We start from the raw sequence: 12,144 nt of genomic DNA, 5'->3' as shown, positions 1-12,144 counted from the left end.
TCAGTTATCTGGACCTGAAGAGACCAGCCAAAAGAGCTGTCTAGTCCAGAAGCTTCAGGAAGTAAAATAAAGCCCACCTAAACAAGCCTGACAGCGCCCTCGTCTCTTTAGCCCCCATTCCACTGCCATCTGGTGAGTGTTTCCTGACCCAGCCCTTTGCCACCATCTACTCTCACCCTTGAGAACACCTCATGTGTCCCCTGTGCCATAATATGTGTCTTATCTGAAAGTCATTCAACCCAGAGCATGAGATCAGGAAACTGACAAGAGCAAGAGCAAGGTCCTGAGTGTATGGTCAGTTGTGTTAAACTGTTGGTTGCCAGCTGTCTGAAAGATCACCCAGATTAGCAGTAGTGTGGGAGTGAGGGGGCTGTCTCCTTCCTTTCTTTGTGTGTGTGTATGTGTGTGTGTATTTATGTGAATGTTTGTGTGTGTATATGTGTGTATGTGTGTATATGTGTGTGTATGTGTGTGTTTGTGTGTGTATGTGTGTGTTTGTGTGTATGTGTGTATGTGTGTGTTTGTGTGTGTGTGTTTGTGTGTGTGTGTTTGTGTGTATGTGTGTGTTTGTGTGTATGTGTATATGTATGTATACGTGTGTGCATGTATGTATGTGTGTGTTTGTGTGTGTGTGTATGTGTATGTGTGTGTATGTGTGTGTGCATATGTGTGTGAATCTTTGTGTGTGTTTGTGTGTGTGTGTGTGTGTGTGTGTGTGTGTGTGCATGTGACTTTAATTTCCCACATTTTTCCATGTCTTCCTCAGTTTTGAATGGCTTCAAAGCCTGGGATGAATCTTCTGTTAACTCAGTGCTATTATTTTCATTACCAACAACAGGAGCATAGCATTTATTTCTGAAAACAATGAGTATGTTTATGCATTAATTTTAAATTACATTAAAATGTATATACATTTTCAAGTAGTTAAAATCCCAACTTTAAACTTAAATGGTGATGTATACTTTCTGAGTGACCTCTAAATAGGTCAGTTGTCTTGCTTGAATGTTAAGTGTAAAAGTGTGTGGCACGGTCCAATTTGTGGGTTATCTAATAGAACTCTCTGTACTGGCTAGTCAATTTGATATAAGCTAGAGTCATCGGAGAGGAGGGAGCCTCCATGAGATCGGGCTGTGGGCAAGCCTGTAGGTCATTTCTTAATTAGTGATTGATGAAGGAGGGCCCAGACCACTATGGGTGGTGCCTGGTCCTGGGTTCTATAAGAAAGCAGACTGAGCAAGTCAATAAGTAGCACTCCTCCATGACAGCTGCATCAGCTTCTGGTTCCAGGTTCCTGCCTTGCTTAAGTTCCTGTCCTGGCTTCCTCTGTTGATGAATTGTGATGTAGAGGCATAAGAAGAGTACAGCCTTTTCTCCCCATGTTGCTTTGGTCACAGTGTTTTATCACAGAAAGGGAAAACCTAATTAAGACACTCTTATGACAGAAAGCTTGTATGAGCTCTGTAAGAGCTCTTATGAGCTATGTAAGAGTGTGGGGGCTAAGCACCCTGTTTTTCATATTCATCTGTGGTTCCATACTCTAGAGAGGAGAGAATTGCTCCAGTCGTAGGACTGAGGAAGGTGTCTCTTGACCATCAGGATTCCCCACTGATGTATTACACGTGTGGAAGATAGGTAAGCAGGGATAGTGTCCAGATACGAAATAAAGCTAAGAGGACACTGGGGAACAGAGGATCCAGGCTTCCTGGCATCTATGATGACGTGATTTTGTGCTGATATGGCCATGTTATGGTACCCAGCTCTTATTTATTTTTTAAACATGAATATTGTTGTGAAGCTACAATTTAGATGTGATTAACATTTATTAGCAAGCTTTCTCTTACTTTATAAATAGCTGCAAAAAGCCAATATTAAAAAAAGAAGAAAAGATTAGTTTGGCTCACAAGTTTGGAAGCTCAGTCCACAGTCCATTGGCACTGTTCCTTTAAAAATGATTTTTTAATTATCTTTATGTGTCTGAGTATACTGTCTGCTTCTATGTTTGTGTAATGCCTGTATGCATGGTGCCCATGGAAACTAGAAGAGGATATCACATCCTCTGGAACTGGAGTTACAGGTGGTCCTGAGATGCTGTGTGGGTATTAGGAACTGAACCTGGATCTTCTGGGAGAGCAGCAAGTGTTTTCAACCTCTGAGCCATTTTTCTAGTTCCATCTCTGTGGATTTGGGTGTGTGTGATGAGTCGGGCTATCATGGTGGGAACTTGTGGCAGATCAAAGCCCTCAATTCACTGCCACGATGTGAAAAAGAAATGGGAACAAATTGAATCCCACTGTCTTCTTCGAGATCCTCATGAGTCCGCTGAAGAAAAGCAGGGTGTTCCCTGCAAGGAGAAAGGATACCATGTTTCCAGACTGTCTTCAGACTGTCCAACCTGAAGAAAACCACAACGGGTTTTCTAATAGAATAGCAACACTTATCTGGTGCTGGCAGAGAGAAGATGACAAGGTCTTGAGAATCACTGTCCAATCTCCCTTGTATGTGACCAACTTTCTGATCCAGTTGGCAGAATAGAATGGGATTCTAAATATACCAAAGTTGAAAAAATAGTCCTTCACTGCCCTACCGTAACCCACCCCGTCCACCTGGACAGCGCTCTATGGTCAAAGGCATACGAATTGCATAGCAAATGACAAGACCCCGATATTGGAGAGATTTTAAAGACAGTAGGAAGGAGGATGGCATCAAATATATGAGACAATAATCTTTTTTCCCAGTAAATAATAAGAGTGACATCAGCCTGGACATAACTGACAGCTGCTTGGCAGATGTTATTTCGATCACAGTTACTATATAGTGGCAGCCTGTGCTGGCTTGATACTTGGATAGTTTTTGTGACCATTACTAATCAGGCAGTCATGTAGAAGGTCCTTTCTTCTGGAACCTTCTGGCCTTATTTATGCTTTTGAGTTTTGAGTTAAGGTTCAGACATTAGCATCAGCAAATATTTTATTTTAAACCTATTTCACCACTGAAGAGTTTCCTTCACTCCATACCTATTTTCCCTATGTACAGAATGTGATCCACTAGACTTAGGGCTAGACTTAGGGACTCAGTGTCCACCAGACTCTAGAAATAGACACTTAAAAATTTCTTATAGAGTGCTGTCCAGGTGGACGGGGTGGGTTACGGTAGGGCAGTGAAGGACTATTTTTTCAACTTTGGTATATTTAGAATCCCATTCTATTCTGCCAACTGGATCAGAAAGTTGGTCACATACAAGGGAGATTGGACAGTGATTCTCAAGACCTTGTCATCTTCTCTCTCCTGGAGCTTGGCCTTCATATCTAGGAGCATCTATAGTTCTCTGGGGAATAAATGGAGGTTGGGCTTCAGAGAAGCATCCTTTCCCACACCTCCTTTGGACTTAACTTCCAACTCCTGAAGCACGGAACCCACAACCAAAGATGTGTGCTTCTTCTAGTCAAGAATTCTTAGGGTTCTCTCTTTCTGTATGGCTCAGGTCTCTTGTACCTGTTGCTTGGTGCTTTCATAGGTCTCCACCATTCACTCTGTCACCTGCTTGTGACACCTCAACAACCATTGCGACAGTAAGTAATGATATCACCCTGATCTCTAACCATCTTCACAGGGTGTTCTTACCTTGAGTTGTCTGTCTACAAATTTTGCTCTTATATGGACAATAGTTGTAACAGACTTTGGGCCTATTCTCATTCATATGGTGTGTAATTGTGTGTGTGATTGCCATATTTTTAAGTGAATTTCCAGTTTGGGCTACTGGGGACTAGAGTTTATGTCCTTGGTTTAGACACAGTTCAGTCCATGACTCCATTCAATAGCTGCATGCCACTCTCCATCTAGGGGACATTTTCAGCAGGGTGTCCATGTGGCTTTGTATAGCCGTGTAGCATCATAGAAATCAAACTGAATCAGTTCCTTCTCAGGCTCACCCCATGCATTGTAGCAGAGGAAGAAAAAAAATAAAAGCACGATTTAAAAACCTCACTGAGAAAAAGAAGGGAAACAAATGGTGGTAATTGTTTCACAGTAATCGTCTTTTCCTGCTGGGAAGAACTTAGTTTTCCTCTTCGGAAACCCAATCACTATTGGGGATGCCAAGAGGTGCATGCTGCCAGGAGCCTGCTGTACCTATCTCCTGAGAGGCTCTGCCAGAGCATGACAAATACAGGGGAGGATGCTCACAGCCAACCATTCCCCAATGGAGGAGTTAGAAGGATTGAAAGAGCTGAAGGGGTTTGCAGCCCCATAAGAACAACAATACCAACCAACCAGAGCTCCCAGGGACTAAACCACCATCCAAAGAGTATACATGGACACACCTATGGCTCTAGCTGCATGTGTAACAGAGGATGGTTTTGTTGAGCACCAATGGGAGGAGAAGCCCCTGGTCCTGCCAAGGCTAGACCCCTATATAGGAGAATGTCAGGGCACGGAGGTAGGAGGGAATGGGAGGGGCATCCTCATGGAGGCAGGGGATGGGGGTTGGGTGGGATAGGGGATTTCTGGAGGGGAAATTGAAAAGGGGGATAATATTTGAAGTGTAGATAAAAGAAATATCCAATAAAAATGGGGGGAAAAAGAAATTCTCTATGAGAAGATACCCTCTGATCATTTTGCTTTTGGCCTCTGGCTTTGTCATTGGTTCTTTCTGCTTTTTCCATTTGTCTCCAAGTTAATGCTGAGCTGGACACTGAAGAGAGTGCCTCCCTTTGGGGTAAGTACCCCTTCTGAGTGACGGCCCTGGTATAGAGCCATTGTTTTAACCATTGGTCCACCACTGGTGTTTGTAAGCTGGGTTTGGGATGCCTTAAGCAGCACAAAAAGTCTTGAAGTTGTTTTGTCTCTCAAAAGTTCTATGGGTGAGAAGTATCTTTTATAGAGAAGACAGGGCTTGGACCAAGAAGATGAAGGAAGGGATGTGGTCATGAAAACTTCGAGCTATTCACCCCACCCTTGCCTGGGCCTGAGCTTAGAATGCTACAGGTATGGATAACATTTGACAGTTAGAAGGTTGGTCTCCAGGGTGCTGATGTGAGAGACAGTGAAGCCTCTGGAGAGAGGGGATGAGGGGGGATTGATAGAAGAGACTTTGTAAGTATTCTGTCTGGTAACTTTTCTCCTACACTTGTCCCTTTATGCATTTAAGCCTTCTTTGTCTCCTTGGTGTTTAACTCCTTAGTCTTGTTTCCTCTGCCTATCATATTCCCATTCTACCTATTGTGGTGACAACTTTAATAGTAGTTTATTTGGGAAAATGTCACTTCATTTTTTGGTTAGTAGGCTTATGAAGAATGCAGGTCAGGACACCATTCTAAGCCCTGCCAAGGCCATCGCTTTGCTACTTCTGTTAAATGCCTCTTTGATTTGGGGCACACATGTTGACTTTTTTTTTTCCCCAACCCTGCTTAGTTTCAGATCGTGAGTTCTGTCGACTTGTGAGACTGCAAACAGAAAGCTAGGCTACCCTTTGCCAAGTGATGCATCCTTCCATCTCTGCCAGCCTATTCATTAGATCTAACCTTGAATCATTGGTTAAAGGGGGGAAGGAGGAGGAATCAAACACTCCTATATTCTCTTTATTGCCGCCTTAGCCAGCAGGTCATCGGCCATTTAAGATCATAGCGTTTCCCTTTGACCGACCGTTCCACTGAAGAATGAGTGCCACCAGCGCTTCAGTACCTACATCCTCTGTGCTCACTGTTTGATCACGTCTGCTGTGCCTTTGCAATATTTTAAAAACTGTCCTGTAGCTCTCCAGTTTGAGGCACTGGATGTTTGTGTCATCCAGTTTTACATCCGCCTGCATGTGACGGACAGCATACGTTTAGACACAGTTGCATTGACGTAGTTGATTTAAGAGGTTAACATGAGAGACTGTAGGTCCCAGCAGTTAGAAGAGTTCAGGAACTGTCTATATTGGGGATCCTTACATCCAAGGCCCCACAGCTTAGAATACTACTTTCTGTTGCAGAGCAAAAAGTTCTCATACCCAAGACTTGAAATCTGTAACGCTTCTGGCAAATAGGTGGCATTATAAGTTATGGTTCATCTAATAAAGGCCACAGACAGTGGAGGTTCAGACCAGACACTCATATATATATATATATATATATATATATATATATATATATATATTTGTATATGTATATATGGATGTCTTTGGCCACTTGAGATTGGAGTCATACGTATCTGTAGTCTAAACTGTGGTTCTTCGATACCCAAATGTCTAGGACTGCTGCCCACATGGAGGAAGTTGTTGTTTCTCTATTTGCCATTTCTATTCAGATACAGCACGAAGAGCCCCCCACCCCCACCCCAACCAGCCTACTGGCAAAAGCAGGAGAGTTCTAAACATTTAGAAAATTTCAGTAGCCTTGTGTCCATCTCCGTTCCCTGGCCTGCCTTGGGTGGACTGTTGGAATGCAGTCTCTTCCATGAAACTCTAGCATCCATGTGAGAATTGAATGGGAAGGAGACATCTTGATAGATGTTCAGAATGTGTTCTGAGGCATTCGCACATTTCCATCAAGGAGTAGACAAGCTCCCAAGAGGGACTATTCCTTGTCAGCAAAAAAATCTCCCATAAGGAGAACTCTCGTTTGTGTGTGAGTAAATATTGACTATTGCAAAAACAATTCCCCCCAGAAAGCTCAGTGCAATAGGCTTCCTGGGCAAACATCTTTCCCAGGGCTCCCTTTCTCTCCTGGCCATGTTTGATTTGCAGCTAACAGCGCTTTTCTCACATCGTTATGCCTTTTGGTTAAGTGTTGCCTCTGACATTTATGACCCAGGGGAGCAAACCATTTCTACATGCTGCAGAAATCAGTTACCTGGAGCTCCCCAGGTTCTCTCTTGAGGCATTTGTTGCTTCTTGAATGCCCTCTTATGTTATATAGGTTAAGTTTGGGACAAAAATTGTATTTAAGATTTGCCCACTCTGAGTAAAATTACACCGGAGTTTTTCCTACTTTCGGTTGAGATAGAGAACAAAAGAAAAATCTATACATCCAATATATGGACATATACATTCAATATATTATATTGAATATATATCATGAATGCAGGAAAGTAGGTATCTGCAGCGGTCAGAGGCTTTGGAAACCCTGAGGTTAGTGTTTCAGGTGGTTCTGAGGAATATGAATGTGTGTGTGTGTGTGTGTGTGTGTGTGTGTGTAATATATCCTAAAATTATATATGTATATATAATATATCCTAAAATTTAAAACCAGAAATTCTTGTTGGAAGGGATGAATGTTTGTGAAGGAAGAAGGTTATAGTTTCCAGAACAGCTCACATTCCCTGCCTGAAGTATAGCTGGACCAGGCAGAGCCCTCACAAACAGCTTAAGATAAAGGCAGTGAATTTTAGTGTTAGATATTTTATGGCTGAGACCAAGCATTTTGCTCTCTTTGTGGGTTTTTCCCATCAACTTCTGCTATTTTTTCAGTTGCTGTTTTTCTCTTTTAAAGCTGATTTTTATTAATCATTATAAAGTGTGTGTGTGTGTGTGTGTGTGTATGTGTGTGTGTGTGTATGTGTGTGTGTGCGTGCGTGCCATGAATGCAGAAAAGTAGGTGCCTGCAGTGGCCAGAGGCATTGGAAACATTAGAGTTAGAGTTTTAGGTGGTTCTGGAAAGTGAACTGATCCTTTGGAAAAGTAGAATGTTCACTTACACTCTGAGCCCCAAGTGCCCTCACACTTAAAAACAAAACAAAACAAAACAAAACAAAACAAAACAAAATGGAGAACATTAGATTACTATGTGTGCAATCTGTGAGGTCTTTTCTCCGTATGTTTTTCTTTTTTGGAATCTTTCATCCTCGTCCTTTGTCTCCTGCTCATGGTGTTTAGGACAGACCATAAATCCTTGCATGCTTACTTGACGGAATGTGATTTAGGGAACATTATTCAACCTCTCTAAGCTTCAGTTCTTCCTTACATTTTAAATGGCCATAGAGTGCTGGTCTTGTAGGGCAGTGGGGAGGATTAATTAGAAATTGTGAGGGTAACACTAGATAATTTGACAAAGTAATAATGAGAAGGGGTGAGATCCTGTTAGCTGCTTTAATCATTGCTGTGGCAAGAGATGGATTTGTTTAGGTTCATGGTCTGAGGGGATTCTGACCGTCACGCAGGACAGGCATGACATCAGGGCCATGAGGCTTCCACAGGGCTTCGGCTGCCAGGAAGCAGGGGGATGAATGCAGCAGCTCAAGTGGCTTTCTTCATCCTCCATTTTGATTCAGTCTAGGTGCCTGGGGCAGGGACGTTATGGCTCACAGTCCAGGAGCGTCTTTCATCCTGACTTAAATACTTGCAAATGCATACCTTTCCCGTGTCCATTAATCTGTCAGGTGTTCATTAATCTAATCAAGTTGGCGGTAGATATTAGCCATCATAGGCCTCTACTTCTAAAGTTCCTTCTCTTCCTTTGTCTGTAGGTCCTTTTACAGCTTATGCGAATGCCAACCCAATGGCACACAAAACGTTACAGGGATTCCAGTTGTAAAAAATTAGAAGCAGAAATTTCACAATAATCTGCCGGATTCCATTCAAACGTAGACTGTATGGGGTCTCCTTGGAGTTACACATCCTTAAAGGAGAAAGGAATTCACAGGTCATCCCAAACTCTAGTGAAATATATATATGGTCTTTTTCTTGTGTGTAGTTTTTTTGGTGAAAACTTAGTTTTCCAATGGAGTTGAAAGTAGCTAATGATCTCTAAATAAAATGCTAACAAGTAATGCCCAGGAAATCCCCCAAACAGAACAGCTGAAGCTCAATCGATGCTTAGTTCATGTTCTAACCTTCCATGTACTTGCCGTTCTTTCTAACCATTCATTACCAGACTGAGCATGGGTGAGCACACATAAGCCATAGTAAGTGATGGATCTTGGTTAGAATTACCACGTCAGTGTAGGTTCATTAACAGAACAAATGAACCATCCTGGTTGGCAATTTCTATACTTTCCCCTCAACTTTGCTGTGAGTCTTAAACTGTTTGAAAAAAATTTTTTTTTGCTTAAAAAATAAGAAGAAAAAAGAAAATAGAGGTTGAAATGAATGAGAGGGGGGGAAAAAAGAAGAAAATTAGAAGAAAAAGCAAAGCCTATTTAATGTACTTGATATCCTAAAGAGAAGAGAAGGGGACTCTTCATTGAATTCAAAAGATTGAAACTCTCTTACGGGATTAATTTTCTCTCTCTGCTGGCTTCCCCTCCAGGTCTACTGGCTGTTCCTGAATGCTCTCAAAGGTTGCCTTTCTCACGTGTTCATCCTGCTGTTCCCAGGCTGGAAGCCTGCTTCTCTTTACCTCTGCAGGGATCCTCACTGTTCAAAACTGTTAGCAGATCTGGTCCCCCTGAGACCTCTCTTGCTCCTGCTTGTCCCTTCAATGTTCTAAGTGGTTTAGTTCAATTTTAAACTGTGTGGGTGCAGGGACCATGTCTTGTATATATATATATATATATATATATATATATATATATATATATATATATATATATATATATATATATAAAGGCTGTATTCTTTTTCAGAGCCAGGTTACCATTCTGGACATATTGTAGATGTAAACTGAATATATTTAGGCATTTGGATTGTTAGAAAACTTTCGCTGATGTGACTAGAAAATAATAACAATAAACCCTAAATCTTTTATTATTGCATTTAAAAGACTCTTTTTTAAAAAAATTGTCTCTCTCTGCTCATTGTATTCTGGTGTGAATACCAAGCAGCCTGATGCGAACATCAGGTGTAATTTTACAGACAACAGGGAGCTTCCAAGGCAACTAAACCCATCTGGAAGAGTTGACGGATAGAAACAGCAAACTCAATAATAAATTCACAGACATGGGAGAGATTTTGTAGATAGCCTGAGAAACTATCCCAAGTGGACTGGAAACAGCATCGTCGAACTCTCAGGACACGAGAGAGGATTCTGGGAGTCATCAGTTTGGATTCCCCAGCCGGTTCTGCTCCACTCAACAAGGAGAACACCATGCAAATGGAATGCACACAGAGGCCAGAGGAAAAAAGTCAAAACCCAGGAAGCAGGGAGTGTGAAATAACCCTCCAGCAAGTGTCTTCCTCGCAAAGGCTGCAGCTGCCTTTCAGAAAACACAGCTCTTCTCTGCTAAACCTGCAGCAGAGTTACCTTGGCATTTTGAAGGTCTCTCACCAGATGTTATCCCCAGGAAAACAAAAGCAAATAAAACACTGCAAAACCGAGCACAGCCCAAGCCCGCACTCAACTTTGCTTATAACCAGATGCACTCTGAAGTCAGGGAGAAGCTGCTTTTTTCCTCTGCTTCTGTCAAATGTCTTATGTCTCAGTATGTATGCTGTGTTCTCTGCTGTGAGTGCAGACGGGATACTGAGGGTAGAAGATGTTTCTGCTGAGCACTGTGGAAATTGTCATGAGTGGAGCTACAAGAATGGACACGAGAGATCAGGGGCTGACAGTGAAACTCCCTTGCTAATCTTCTGGTAGCGGTGGTGGTGAAGAGAGGCAAATACTCCTGGCTTGTTCTGTCAGGGCTTTGCTCGTTCCCGTTTCTTCATGTCTCCCAGTTTTCTAGTTCTCCTTCCCTATTCTCAGCCTGTTCCTGTGCACTATAATGTCTCGGCAGTGTCTAGTAATTGGCCACTCAAGCCATGAGAAGCCATGAGAAGGGAGAAGTGGCTTGCAGCTTTCTTTCGTATTTCTATACTGACAGAGCTGCATTTCCCCCAATAGACACATAATCAACGCTGTGTAGCTAGACCCATGGGATGCTTCCTAATATCTGGACATCCGCTTTTCCATCCAGTTCCCTTTCTTCCTGTCCATCTTAAATTATTTTTCATTCCTCTTTCAGGGACGACTCTTTCCAGGTGTGGTGCTACATGAAATGGAGAAAAAAAAGTCTTGAAATATTTTGATATTTTCAATTTGTTTTGATAGTATAAAGAAAATTGATGTGCTACTATTTTTCTTACTCCTCTGTCTGAGTATTGAAAAAAATGTGGAAGAAGTTAAATAATGGCAAGTATCCATGCTAGTGTGTAATGATAATTAATTCTTTGAAAATTATTTGAGGCAAAATCTTGCTTTCTTGTCCAGGATGGCGTGGGATTGGTGACGTTTCACTCTCCCAAGCGCTGGGCTTTCAGCACACATAGTTTATGAGCACACATAATATTTAACAACTACTAAAACCTGGTACTTACCTACAACAAAGAAGACCAGTGGCAAGTAATAATATGGTCACAACACCTCATCGTTATAGTGGCTGGAGTTACTGACTTTGAGCCTGGCCGTGAAACCAAGCGTCCTAGCCATAGGGAAACGAACATAGCACGGTCCCCATAGGAAGCGTTCAGCAAGCAGTGAGGGAGAAACCAAGGCAGTTTAGCTTGCACAGGAGAGGAGTGACTCTGTCCGCCTGTTTCTCAAAGTTTTCTACAGTCAGGCAGAAGTTGCCTGGCTGAGCTGCAGGAATGTTTCCGTCAGAATTCATTCCTTGGGTGAGAGATCCGGACAGATGGTATCTGTGCTTTGCCTCGACCTGGGGAGGACGCTGGGTCGCGTAGTTAACTCTGGCGTAGGACATCATCTGGGGCGATGATAGAAACCTGGCTTTGAGCATTTCCTGTGTCTTTGACTTCATCTCACCTGGCTCCCCCCTACACTGCTTCCTGTTTGTTGTGAGTCAAGCAGTTGTGGTCCCTGGTGGTAGTTTAGGGAAGTCTGCAAGCTCGCACAGGAAGGGTGAGGCCTCAGGGATCCTGGGAGGAATGTGAAGTCTGGGCTCAGCAACTTCGATCTGAATATTTTGTTTGATCAACTGAGGAGGGAATGCGGTTATTGCTATCCGGGGCACACTATCCTTCCGCTAGTATCACAAGAGTTTTCCTCTGCCTCATTTTAGAGACATTACAGAGGGAAGGGCTAAACACTGTGCAGGATGCTAAGGGATATTTTCCTAAAGGCTTCACTCTGCCTCTTAGTGAGGTCCTGAGAGCCCCCATGGACTGAATTCAAAACATCACCGGAGACCTGTGTCTGGTCCAGGGATGCAGGTGTGACTTTTTTTTTTTTCCATTGAGTTTTCTGGAAGGCATATATATAGAGAGAGTCTGTTTTTATAATAGATTAGGTG

General features: G+C 42.6%; 1 long non-coding RNA gene across 2 annotated transcripts in view; it reads left to right on the top strand.

Annotated features, from left to right (window-relative positions):
* LOC102546300 (uncharacterized) overlaps window positions 1-12,144 on the top strand; it is a 51,257-nt gene that overhangs the window by 19,990 nt on the left and 19,123 nt on the right. The window contains exon 1 of one of the 2 annotated variants that reach the window (XR_015638477.1): window positions 11,692-12,064. The exons of the other annotated variant lie outside the window; for it this stretch is intronic. This is a non-coding gene — a long non-coding RNA (uncharacterized LOC102546300). Of the gene's footprint in view, window positions 1-11,691; window positions 12,065-12,144 lie in introns of those variants that run through there. 2 annotated transcript variants of the gene reach the window in all.

Source organism: Rattus norvegicus, chromosome 15 (genome assembly GCF_021556685.1).
Source record: "Rattus norvegicus strain SHRSP/BbbUtx chromosome 15, alternate assembly SHRSP_T2T, whole genome shotgun sequence".
In the NCBI taxonomy this organism is placed as follows: Eukaryota; Metazoa; Chordata; class Mammalia; order Rodentia; family Muridae; genus Rattus; species Rattus norvegicus.
Note: the sequence above shows the minus strand (reverse complement) of the source record. Positions and strands in the feature narration are given on the sequence as shown.